The following is a 13,748-nucleotide window of genomic DNA, read 5'->3' as shown; positions in this document are numbered from 1 at the left end:
GACCAGCATTTCATGGGTTACCAACTGTGGAAAGCAAAACTAAGGATAAGGGGGGACTAGTGTACTCTTTTCTGTATGTGTTGTTAATTCTTCTCGCCTGGGTCTAAAAGTTTCCTGTATGATAGTTTATTATGTTCCCCCAAGAGCACAGATTATTATCCATAGTTATATTCTTAGATCCTTTCATTGAGTTCCACATAGAGTTGTTTATCTGATTAAGTCATATGCAACTTTTAAAATATAGACACTCCTCTATCCTCTTGGTAAAATATTGTGTCTGGAGGTCAGCCTAGCTGAGAGACACTGCTGAGCTGTCAGATATTGCTGTAGCTGACTAAGGCAACAAGGTAAAAATGAAAGAGTTAAGTCTTTAATCACTTATTGAGATGGTAATAAGCAAGTGTTTCAGCTGGACAAAGCACCAGCTCCCTTTGTTTCATTTTCCCAATGGCACACTGCTCAAAGGTCAGGTGGATCAGGGAAGGTGTGAGGTTTGTCCCACTGCTGAAGGATCCCCAAACAGATCTGGCCATTTTGCAGACTATGAATCAGGGACAGTGTGACAGAGAAGGGTTTGGTGTGGAAAAGTTCTGGGTCAGGAGTAAAGTGCCTTCAGATTTTCCCTTCTTTCTCACCACTCTCAATGAGGAGACCCCTGAAAAAGTCCTCTTTGCAATGCCCTAGATAAAAAGGCCTAGAAATAAAGGGACCTGGGCTAGGAAAGCGAGTATGAGGATGCATGACTGGTCAAGGGGGCAGAGAATTTGGACTGCAACTCCCTGTGCAGCAGTCTGATGCTCTGAGCATGGCTTTCCCTCCATCATGCCAGCCAAGTAAAGACTTTTAAATTGCCTATCGTCAAGCCTGAAAAATTACACATAGCATTTTAACCAGGACCAAACTCTTCATACTGTTGTTAGAGCCTCGTGACAATACCCACAGTGACACCAGGGATTTTCAGCTTTCCATGCATTTCCATGTATTTCTGAAACAGATTTTTAAAAAGAATCATAATAATAAGTGTTGATGAGAATATATAGCAACAGGAACTCATACACTACTGGCAGGAATACAAATGTTCACTATTTTGGAAAACTATGACATTATTTACAGTTTAAAGGTTGAAAAAGAGCACATCTTAGAACAAAACACCTTCTGGTGTGTCACAGAATTACATGAACTTACGCATCAAAAGACAATCAAGGTTTATGGCAGCATTATTTAAAATAGCTCAAAAAAAAAAAAAAGGCCAGATGTTTATAATAGGGGGATGCATAAGTTATAGTCATGCAATGGAATATCTTACTGTAATACAAATTAATGACTTACTATGACCCATAAGGTTGTGTTTATAAATTTACTTCAAAATATTGAATCAAGGAAACAAAACAAAAAACTCATTTTATGGAAGCCCATTTATAAAAGGCTTTTAAAGTTAAAACACTGGTATGAGGTGTTTGGCTTGGGAAAAGGGAGGATAATAATTGAGAGGGGTCATGAAAGGTCTTATGGTGCATTTACCTGAGTGGTGATTACACAGATGTGTTCACTATTTGATTATCCACAGAGTTTTAAATTTGTATCCTGCACATTTTTCTGCATGTTATATATACTTGAGTGAAAAAATAATGTTTTAAAGCATACAATAAATTTCATCATGATCCTGATCATTTATCTCCACCACTACAGAAAAAAGACTGAACTATCCAGGCAAGAAACTGACAATTTAAAGGTAATGAAATAGTAAGAGTACTCTGGTAAAAATGATATTCTATGAGAAGGAACTTAATAAGTAATATACAATAAAGAATAGTGTAAGTAGCTACAGGTGAGGAAATATGGAGTGAGACTGGAGATGGCAATCACAGGTAATTATCATTGTTGGAAATGGGACTTATTGATTTAGAGTGAAAAGAAAAAATCTTACAATTGGCCATTTAAACCTATACATTAACAGCATGTGAGGATTTTATATCATAGAAGTATCTACTTTTAAAAACCATTTACTTTTCTAGAATTAACAAAAATCACCCAATAATCTTAAATTACAGCTACATGTATTAAAAACATAATTATAATTTAGGTATATTTGTTATTTTCAGTGTGAGGAAAATTTTAAATAACCTAGATGAATATTTGTTAAATATTAAAAAACTAAAACATGTTTTTTCTTGAGGTAGATGAATTCTAACATAATATTGTACAGTTGATGAAACGGTGCCTTATGCTTCACCTGCTATTGATCCAGTTGATTTAGGCATAATGTTATGGAAAAGAAGAGACCTGAAACTAAAATTTTTATATACTCCTTGCCATGACTTCTTGCAGACACTTCTCACAAATTCCAAAAGCAGAAAGACAACTTTCACTTGGAAGACTAAAAGCATATTCTATCTTCTATTATGGAAATGTGTGCTCCACTACAATGCAGGGGGAGTGTCACTTGAGAAAGAACAGAAAAGTTGCTCAGACTAAGAATAACCTAATGGCAGGTGCACTGATGGGCAAAAGTTTTCCAAGATAGAGATGCTTTGACCCCGAAGGACCTGTCCTAGTCTCTCACTTGACTCAGTCACTACAAGTATGTAAAGTGTAATTTCTTCAACAGCAACTACATTTCAACAGAGGGACTGACCTCATAGGGAATCATTCAAGTGAGGGATCATAAAATAGCAATGAAAGGATCAAAACCCTTCAATTGTTTCTGGAATGTCTCATCCCACATCTCCTCATTAGCCATAAGGCCAGTAAGGAAAGGCTATTAAATGGTGCAATATGGCTCTTCTCCCATGGATGAACTAGTAATCAAGCTGAAGTTTAAAGGTTCATAATGTGCTGGGGAAGAGGTATGGGAATAGTTATTTGTCACACATTTGTCATGGAAGAGTTATTCCTTTAAGAACCATTTAGTTTATAATTGCAACCACATTCAGCTAAATTCCTTCAGAGCAATCACTGATCACTGGAACTAAGTCAGCACTTCTGGACTAGCATTAACTCTTTGGTCATCATGGCTACTTAATGCATGAATATTAACAGTTCTCTAAATAGGACCCTAGTATTCAAAAAATAACAAAGTGGACTGCACTGGAAGGAAATAGCTAGTTAAAATAACTTCATTTTTTAAAAAATATACATTTGTCCATTTCTGAAGTAAAAATATTTCTCTGAAGGAATGAAATGAAACTGAAAACAGCATATTGTCACCATTTTATGAACGTATCTGCTTGGTTCTTACAAATCATTTAAAGCACAACATTTTGGTAATTTTTATTTTTTACTTGCTTCTTTAAAATAAAAGTTACATTAAATCTGAACACAAATGAAAATCTAAAATTACTAAATACACAGAATCTGCACTGATTAACAGATTACCTAGAATATGAGATAATCAAGTACTCCATGTACTTAAATAATTCCACATTTTCATCGAAAGCCTTTCTGAATGAGAGCACTCTGGGTAACCAGACATAGCAGGCTTCCCAGGGCCAGCACTGCTTGTGTTCCTTGGCCCTCCACTGAAGTATTCAGTCCTAAGGACCTTGTAGTGAATCTCCATCCACTGAGGACAAGGAGCATGAGTGCTATGGATTATCAACTTCTGTTTTTTAAATATTTTTTTTTTTTAAGATTTAGTTTATTTATTTATTTGACAGAGAGATCACAAGTAGGCAGAGAGGCAGGCAGAGAGAGAGAGGGGGAAGCAGGCTCCTCACTGAACAGAGAGTCTGATGCAGGGCTTGATCCCATGATCCTGGGAACATGTCCTGAGATGAAGGCAGAGGCTTTAACCTACTGAGCCACGCAGGTGCCCCAACTTCTGTTTTTTAAATTTCCCTCAGTTTAGCAACTTTTAGATTCTGAATATTTGTTTGTGTTTAACATCTCTACTTCTCATCTCTCCAATAAAAATCTGGGCTGATAATAAACATTATTAGCTTTCTTTGAACAATTTACCCTGCCTTGTTTCTTAAAAGTACCATTAGTTTTGTGTTTTTGTCTTACCAAACCTCTTAAAATGTACATTTTTTCATCATTTCATCTTCACTTTTGTATTTTTGAAAATTTTTATCTTGGTTAAGATTAAAGAGTCAAGACACCAGATATTTTATTTCTATTTGTATATTTTTCATGTGTTATTTGGAATAAAATAAAATTTTTCCCTCTTCTTTTTTTTTCTTTATGTTTGGCATCCTTTCCTCCTTCTTAAGCCTGTGGCTTTTATTAACTTTATTGCTTACTACATTAGTTTAACTAACGTAGAGGGAAGAGTTTTATTCTCCTTCTATTTTACCCTGTACAGAACTTTCAGTATCTTTATTCACAGGGGAACAAAATCTTTGAGATAATATGATAAATTAATAGGACAGGATTCCTCCACAGGTATCTTTCAGAACTTTCAGCTTTCAATTCTGGATTTTTTTTCAATGGCAAATTCATTTAATTTTGTTGTAACCCCAAATCCTTCATTACTACCTTACACAGTTATACAATATGCTAAATCATACAAATGATATTTTACAAAAAAAAAAAAGTTAATTCATAGAAGGATACCAGAGAGAAGCCTTCATTTCCATTTCTTATCTTTAATCTTAATAAAAAAGCAGGACATTAAAAGAAAAAAAAAAGCAGGTCATTATGGAAACCCATGCTTAGCAGACCTGCCCTGAAAGAACTAGTTTTTTAAGTTCCTCAGAGTTGTTATTATTAATCAAAAACATAACTCTTTGTAGTGACAATGTATTAGATGATTAGAGCATATGGATAAGTAAAACGAATGATCTCAGTATCAAAAGAAGCAGGAGGGTAATATTGGGAAAAAAGTTATAAGGTGCCTGTACTACACTTGAAAAAAAGTAGGTTAAAGATAAATGATCAAAATAAATTCACTTCAAACTCTAGAGCAAGGTCTAACAATTTTTTAAAGAGATGTATAAATAATATGCTAAAGAAGACTTAAGATGATCATTTTATGAATACTCAAACAGAGAAGACATAAAGAGGGAGAGTGAATAACAAATGAGAACAGAGTAGAAACTCTTCAACAACTGGTATTGGTAAAACTAGATATCCACATATAAAAGAATGAAGTTGAACCCTTACTACATTAGTTAAACTAATGTAGTAAGCAATAAAGTTAATAAAAGCCACATATATAAACATTAACTCAAAATGGATCATTACCCTAAACTTAAGACCTAAAACTATAGAACTCTTAAAAGAGAACATACAGAAAACCTTCATAACTTTAATTTTGGCAAAGATTTCTTGAACGTGACACCAAAGGTATAAGCAACAAGAGAAACAAACTGAATATCAAAATTGAAAAAAAATTGCAGAAAGGGCACTAGAAGCAAAGTAAAAGGAGAATACACAGAATGGGAGAAAATATTTTTAAATCAGTTATCTGCTAAAGGAGTAATATCTAAAATACATAGAAAACTCCTAAAATCCAACAGAATACAATCTAATTCAAAAATGGGCAAAGGACTTGAATAGACATTCTCCAAAGATGTACAAGTAGCCAACAAACATATAAATAAATATTCAGCATCACTAATCATTAGGAATATAAAAACCTATAATCAAAATTATCAAATGCCAACTCACACCCAGTAGGATAGTTACTACCAAAAAATAATAAAATAACAAATGTTGGTAAGGATGCATAGAAATTGGAACCCTTGTGCACTGTTGGTGGAAATGTAAAATAATGAAGCCACTGTGGAAAACAGTATTGACAGCTCCTTAAAAAGTTACAAATATAATTACCATGTGAGGGGGGCTCCTGGGTGGCTCAGAGGGTTAAAGCCTCTGCCTTCGGCTCAGGTCATGATCCCAGGGTCCTGGGATCGAGCCCCGCATCGGGCTCTCTGCTCAGCAGGGAGCCTGCTTTCTCCTCTCTCTCTCTGCCTGCCTCTCTGCCTACTTATCATCTCTGCCTGTCAAAAAATAAATAAATAAATAATAATAATAATAATAATAACCACATGAGGCAGAGATTCCACTTCTAGGATATCACCACAGATAATGCAACACCTCTAAAAATCCCTGTATATTTATGATAAAATGGATTTTTTTTCATTTTTTAAAAGTTTATTTATTATTTTTTTCAAAGATTTTATTTATTTCCGAGAGAGAGAGAGAGAGGGGTAAAGGGAAAGGGAGGAAAAGACCCCCTGCTGAGCATGGAAGCCAGATTTGGGGCTTGATTCCAGGACCCCAAGATCATGACTTGAGCTGAAGGCAATTGCTTAACAACTGAGCCACCCAGGTGTCCCAACATTTTTTTTAGACAGAGAGAGCACATGCATGCGTGTGCAAGTGGCATGGGGTCGGGGGAGGGCACTGGGGCAGGGGGGTGAATCTCAAGCAGACTCCCTGCTGAACAGGGATCTCAACGTGGGGCTCAATCTCACTACCATGAGATCATGACCTGAGCCAAAAATCAAGACTCTGATGCTTAACTGGCTGAGCCACCCAGGCACCCTGATCAAATGAAATTTAAAAAGTGAAACAATGAATCATAATTTTGACATTGCAAACCCTCCACATAGCTTGGAAATCTGCAAAGGTCTCTAAATAACATTTGGAGAACCAATGGCCTAAAAATGTGCCAGATGCATACCAGCACTAAACAAGTATTTGTTGGACAACTGAATGAATATTCCTTTTTATAAATTACAATTCTTAAAATATGTAGTTATCAAAAATGTATTCACAAAAATGAATTTAATAAACCTTAATCTCAATTGTATTCACTAAAGTGGGTTGTTGTTGTTGTTTTAAAGATTTTATTTATCTGACAGAGATCACAAGTAGGCAGAGAGGCAGGAAGAGAGAGAGGGGATGCAGGCTCCCCACTGAGCAGAGAGCCTGATGCGGGGCTGGATCCCAGGACCCTGGGATCATGACCTGAGCAGAAGGTAGAGACCTCAACCCACTGAGTCACCCAGGCGCCCACTAAAGTGTTTTATAAACCTTTTCTTAAGACTTAACAAAGAAATCTAAATGTATGTCTGCACATGTTTTCCATATGATACTATCTGACTCTGTTTTCTTCTGTATAAGATAATCAGTCATTAGGATACAGATTCATTGTCATTTTATAAGTTTAAAATAATGATATAAGAACAAAGTAAGAAGTAGATATTAATAAATCATTTAGATCTTTTAAATTTTATAGTAATGAGTAATTTATATATTTGGAAGCATTTGCACAAATCTCATGCATGTATGAATTCATACAGTCATTTTTAGTCATTTAGTGATTTTTAACTCATAATAAGAGGATCCCTAATCTGATTTCCCATTCTTTGTGACAAGATGATTACAAAGAATCTGTCTACAAGGTCTAGCTTGACTGCGTTGACTACATTCTTAAGATTCATGAAACCAAAGCTTTATCTACCTAATTCATCACTGTTCCTGTACTTAGCACAATTATAAGACATAGCACTCACAAGGTGTTTTTATTTTTAATGAAATATTAAATTACAAAGTAGTTTCTTTTCCATAGAATGGGCAAAACAAGGTATTCTTTTCCTTTAATGCACACAACTCTTTTGATACAGCATCTTTGAGCTTTAGAAGACATTTAATAAAAATAAAAGGATGTCATAGATTAATTACACACAACATTTCTATTCAACACATTTAAACCAAAATGGTTATTACACCATTGTTAGCCCAGAAAAGAGTGCATATTCTTGTAAAAGTCAAAATATTTTTTCCATAATTAAACAGTAGAAAAAATAAATCATTTGGTATTAGAACTAAAAATTTGTAATGTAATCAATTATATCGAGATTTATTTTTACCTTTTTTTGATCATAGAAAAGTGATGATAGTCTTTAAAATAGGAGGAAGTTAAAGAAAGTAGCATCAATTAGATATGAAATTAGACATCTAGGATACAGACAATCTGGGATTATCTTTTGTGTATCAGTAACTATACCTCTCACCTTGGGCATATTATTTGCCACAAGTAACCTTCTGATCAATGACTATTTTGGGGCAGAGAGAGAAGAAATATTTGTTTCCCCTCCACACAGATAATTGAATTTTAATTCATGAAATTGTACAGCATGAAACACCAGGGATTTAACTAAGAGTGGGGTTTTAATTCCTTATTAAATAGCAAAACTATTTTAGAAGAGTTCTTCTGATACTCAAAATTTGCCTTTTAAAGTTTTACTATGTCATGTGTTACTCTCATGACCAAACTACTGACTGTGAAACATTTCAGACCCCAGATATCAGTTAATCTATTTGAAATAATCAGTTGAAGAAATATCACTGATAATTTCACTTAACTGTTTGCTAAGAGCTGAATATAAAGCATGTGAATTTATTACCCTGTAGTCATTTATCCGTTGCACAAAAACTAAGCACTTATATTTAAAATAACGTATTTAGACCTATACACGATTTTTTTTTAAATAAAAACCAACTTAGAAATGAAAGAAAAAATATTCAGGATTTAATAAATTTTGCTAAAAAGAAGAATCACAATACCCCAATAACCACAGAGAACACCCCACACAAGCACATGTGACTTAATATTTTGAATAATATTCCAGACTATTAAAGATACTTAATATCTAGAGATCCCTGAGCTCATGCTCTATATAGAGCAATGCAGTAATATTTTCCAAGGTATGATGTAAAGAAAGAAGATCAAAGACCTCTCTCTTTGTCACCCAGGATAATTAGCAGTCCCTACTGACATGAAATAACAGTGAATTTCCTTTGCTTAGAATAGTCTTCCAGGTCCAAAAAGTGTCTGAAATTCCATTTATCTTCTCTTTTTCATATTCTATGAAAATATGGGATAATTTCTGCTTAATACACGACATCGGAAAACCATACAGTTCTAAACAATAAGGTCAAAGTTACACTTCAATTGGCATTTTACACACACACACAATACAATAAACTGCAAAACATATCCAAAATCTATATGGATCACTTCCTATTTTAAGGAATGCTTATTAAAGTATGTGAAAAATTATTGCAGTTATTTACAAGTGGCTAACAAAGAGTTGCAGGAAAAATGCCAAACTTATTCCACATCTTACTCAACACTTAGAAGTGTCAATCCATTTTAATTTTAGTCATTCTAGCAAGTAGTAAAAGTATATAATCATGGATTAAATTTGTATTTCCCCATCGAATAATATTATGAGCAACTTTTCATGTGTATACTAGAATTCGTATAGCTCATTCAGTGAAGTATCTATCTAAATATTTTTTTTCTATTACTGTAATATTTGACTTAACTGAGTTGTAAATGTTTTATATTCTGGACACAAGTCCTTTGTCAAATATTTATGTCAGATATAGGTCTTCTGTCTTATCCTTTTCTTACTAATAAATCTTAAAAAGAAATTTTACCTTATGAATTCTAATCAACATAATTTTTATGATTAATATTTTTGTGCCCTACCACACAGTCACAAATAATTCCTCCACTCTTTCTATAATCTGATTTGAATTTTGTATATAATTTTATATTTTCTTCTAAAATTTGATGCTATAAATTTTCTTCAAAACAGCCACATCATATGCTAATATACTGTATATTCATTTTTATTCAGTTTAAAGTATTTTTTGACGCACTTACCTACTTTTATATTTACTAAAAAATTAGTTTTTGGCTATCTGCTTCCATTTTACTTCTGTTATAAGAGAAAATACTTCTACATTTCACTATTTTTCAATTTATTGAGAATTTTCATATGATATACCATATGGTGTATCTTAGTAAATGTTTCATCAGCACTTGAAAATAATTAGTATTCTGCTATTATTAGGAAGAGTGCCCTGTAATTTATTAGATGATGCTTTTGATAATGTTATTAAAATAGTCTATCCTTACTTAGAATTATCCTTCATTTTCAAATCCCCTATCACTTTATCACTATTCACTATTTGGGGATAATTTCCTTAAATACTGCAATTCATAATTAAGGATTTTGCTTCATTCAACCTCATTTTAACATCTAAAAACTTTCATCATTATTTATCTCTTTTAAAATTTTATTTTCACAGCTGGTCATTATTTTCAACTGCTGTGTTCTTTTTAGAGATTTAAACTGTTTTGGAACATTTTGTCAATTAAAACACTTTTTATCTACCTTGTAAATACATAGGGATTTGGGGTATCTGGCTGGTTAAGTGGGTGGTGTGTGACTCCTGATCTCGGGGTGGAGTTCGAGACCCATGTTGGGTGTAGGGATTAGTTAAAAATGAAATCTTTAAGGATTGATAAACAAATAATAGACATCTATTTCCAAAGTTTTTAGTGTCTGCTAAATTTCACTGAAAAATTTGTATTTTGCAGGGTTTTTATTTTGACATCACAAGAATGTCTCTGTGAACATTGTAGCTTCATCCACTGAAGCATTAATTGAAGGATTTGTTTTACATTTATTTGCCCATAGTAATTCAGAGCAATTACCACCTGAGACCAATTTTATGGTAATTTGACAAGGTGATTTCTACTTCACACAAAATTAACAGGACGTTAAAATTACAGTGACATTTTGTATTTTATACCTTGTAGGCTTTTTTTTTTTTCCTACCCAGAACTATAGTGTTCCCATCCAAAACTACTTTGGCTTCATCTGCTCTTCTTTGCCACATTTTCATTTATCAGTCTATTTTACTCTGGAATTACATTTTAATGGTGTTCTGGATTTAAAAAAATTTATAGATTACCTCCTACCTTGTTCTGGCCTGAGGTCTCTTTCTGCTTTGAGATAAAACCCAAGTTAGCAGCAGTTCCCATGCCAAAAGTCTCTGGCGCTGCCATAAGGAAAGATTCTAGCCCTCCTCCTTCTAACTCCTTTTTTGCTTAGGGAAACTGGCTATTCCCTTTTGCTCTTTTATCAGTTTCCATAATGCTTTTAAAACAATTGTGCCACAGTTTATAAAGTACTTTTTGTTGTTGTGGAAGTATTTCATATTAACAAAAATCAATATTCAAGAAGACTTTCATTATAAAATTTTCTTCTCAGACATGCATTTACCATTTGAGTAAGTTCTCAAACACTCCATAAAACTTCAATTAGTAGGGCGCCTGGGTGGCTCAGTGGGTTAAGCCTCTGCCTTCAGCTCAGGTCATGATCTCAGAGTTCTGGGATCGAGTCCCGCATCGGGCTCTCTGCTCGGCAGGGAGCCTGCTTCCTCCTCTCTCTCTCTCTCTCTCTCTTTCTCTCTCTCTGTGCCTACTTGTCATCTCTCTCTGTTAAATAAATAAAATCTTAAAAAAAAAAAACTTCAATTAGTAGAGGTGAAGAAAGTGCATCTTAAGTTTAGAGGATGACTTTAAAATAGAGGCAAAGTGAAGTGTAGTCTGTTCAGTATTGCAGACATATTTGCTGGAGAAGTGATTACTTGCAAAGAGTTTGATGGTGAATATAAAGGTGTAAATTAAGCAAATTTGACCCAGAAAGTGTATTTTTCAAACAGGTGGCGTAAGTCAGATGACAAGAGTGGTACCAGAGGAAAAACTACAGTCTAACTGGGGAAAACTAGAAATGCGTAAATTTAGTAAATTTAGTAAATCCTATAATTTACTAAAAAAAGTAGAAGGCAAAATATATGCAAATAATTAGAAGTATTTCTATAAGATGGTTTTACCAGCTTTAAGCAACAAATCATTTGACTCTTATTAAACTCTTCTAGACAATAGGAAAAAAGCCTATAAATATAAATATAATACATGCTAGGATGTCAGCATAGTTTTGGTAATGGCAATAAAATAGAAAAAATTTATAAGTCCATTTCATTTATTAAACATTTTAAAATGTTACAGAAAGTATTAGCAAATAAAATGCAACATTACAAAATATTAAATATGAATTGAACTACTGAGAATACAAAATTTAAGAAAACATCTAAAACCAATTTATGACGATAAAACGTTAAGCTACAAAATTTGAACCTCCCCATAGATATAAAATTGATAGAACTCATTATGTATTTATGATAAAATTAAGTAAACTGGGAATAAAAGATAGTTATCTTGTCCTGCCCAATCATAGCTATTAGAAAATACTCTACACACACCATCCAAACTGGGTTAAAAAGCATTCCTTAAAATCAAACAAGACAGAGATACCACTGCATTTACTTTTTTTGATGCTGGCCTAATCAGACAGAGTAATAAAATTAAAGAATTTCTAACTGGAATGCAAAAAGAAAAAACTCGCAACATTAATCTATACATATAAAATGCATTTTAATAAAACAAAGCATTAGAAAATATAAATAAGAAGATATAACTTAATATTAGCATAAAAAAGCAGTACGGGACTTAAGAATAAATCTAGCAAAGGAGAGAATATTCTCTGTGAAAAACGTTAATGCTTAATTCTAAGATATTTTTAAAAGGACAAACATGAATATCCAACATTACAGGAATTATAAAGTATACTTGGATGCTTTAGTGCAAGTATATAACATACATTTTTAGGCCTAAAAACTGAAAAATTTCCCAATTTTTCTAAGTTTTCTTTATATTTGGTGTAAATAAAACCTGCCTTTTGGATTCCTGAGATGATAAAGTGGTAGTAAAGCAAAGCTCACAGTTCTTAAAATGTAAAGTGCTTATTCAATTCAACTATTAACATTAAAAAGATGAATTACAAAGTTTGAGAAGTAACATGGAAACATGTTTATGAAGAAAGTTCTAAGAAACTGGGCTTTGGGGAACACTAGAAAGATGAGGGTCAAAGATTTTTGAAGGCCACTTTTTTTTTTTTTAAGATTTTATTTATTTATTTGAGAAACAGAGAGCTAGAGACCACAAGAGGCAGGGAGAAGGAGAAGCAGGCTCTGACAGGGAACTTGATCCCAGGACCCTGGGATCATGACCTGAGTTGAAGGCAAAAGCTTAAGTGAGCCACCCAGGGCCCCTGAAGACCCTGACTTGATTTAAATTTCTAATTTAAAGTGAAGATGTGTCTCTTTGCTAAGGTTGAGGTTGTTTATGAAATAGGAGCACGGTCACTATAAGCATTTCTTTAATGGATGATTTTTCTTGTAAAGTCCTCAATTGTGAACGTGCAGTGACTAACTGAGCGCCTATTCAGCAAGTCACTTCCAGGATCAGTGTCACAGCAGCAACATTCCTTCATTTGGAACTGTGAAATGTGGGGGCCCATGACATGCCACATCTGTTTCTGCTCAGTGTGGCCACCTAGATTCCATTATTTTCGATACTCTTACCTAAAATATCAGTGACTTGATCTTATCTTAAAGTGGGTATATATGTAACGTCAGTTCAGTAGGATAGGACATTTCATATATGAAATGATATTAGGGGACTATGAAATAATGTTTGCAAAATGATTGCAAATTATACAAAGAATGAGACATTTTTAAAACCTAAACCATGTATGTTATTTTGGTGGTTTTTATCACTTATGTAATTATGATGTGTAATCTTTAGTTCAATTAAATTTTAATGAAAATATGAAAAATATATATTTGAGGATAAACTGCTCCTTCAAAGGAATCCCTTAAAAACATGTTGGATAAACACATTCAAAACATTAGAAGTGACTGGTGCAGTTTTATTCTTCACAGCTTTCTTGACGATTTGGATAGCAAATTATCCCTGCCAATAAGTTGCTGATTTTTACCCATAAGCACTCTATCAACCACACAGCTGTTCTCCACAAGGATTCTTACCAAGATCAATGACATGAACAAAACCTCTTTAATAGAGGTTTTCCCAG

This window comes from Mustela lutreola, chromosome 14 (genome assembly GCF_030435805.1).
Source record: "Mustela lutreola isolate mMusLut2 chromosome 14, mMusLut2.pri, whole genome shotgun sequence".
Classification (NCBI taxonomy): domain Eukaryota; kingdom Metazoa; phylum Chordata; class Mammalia; order Carnivora; family Mustelidae; genus Mustela; species Mustela lutreola.
This window is presented reverse-complemented; position numbering follows the sequence as displayed.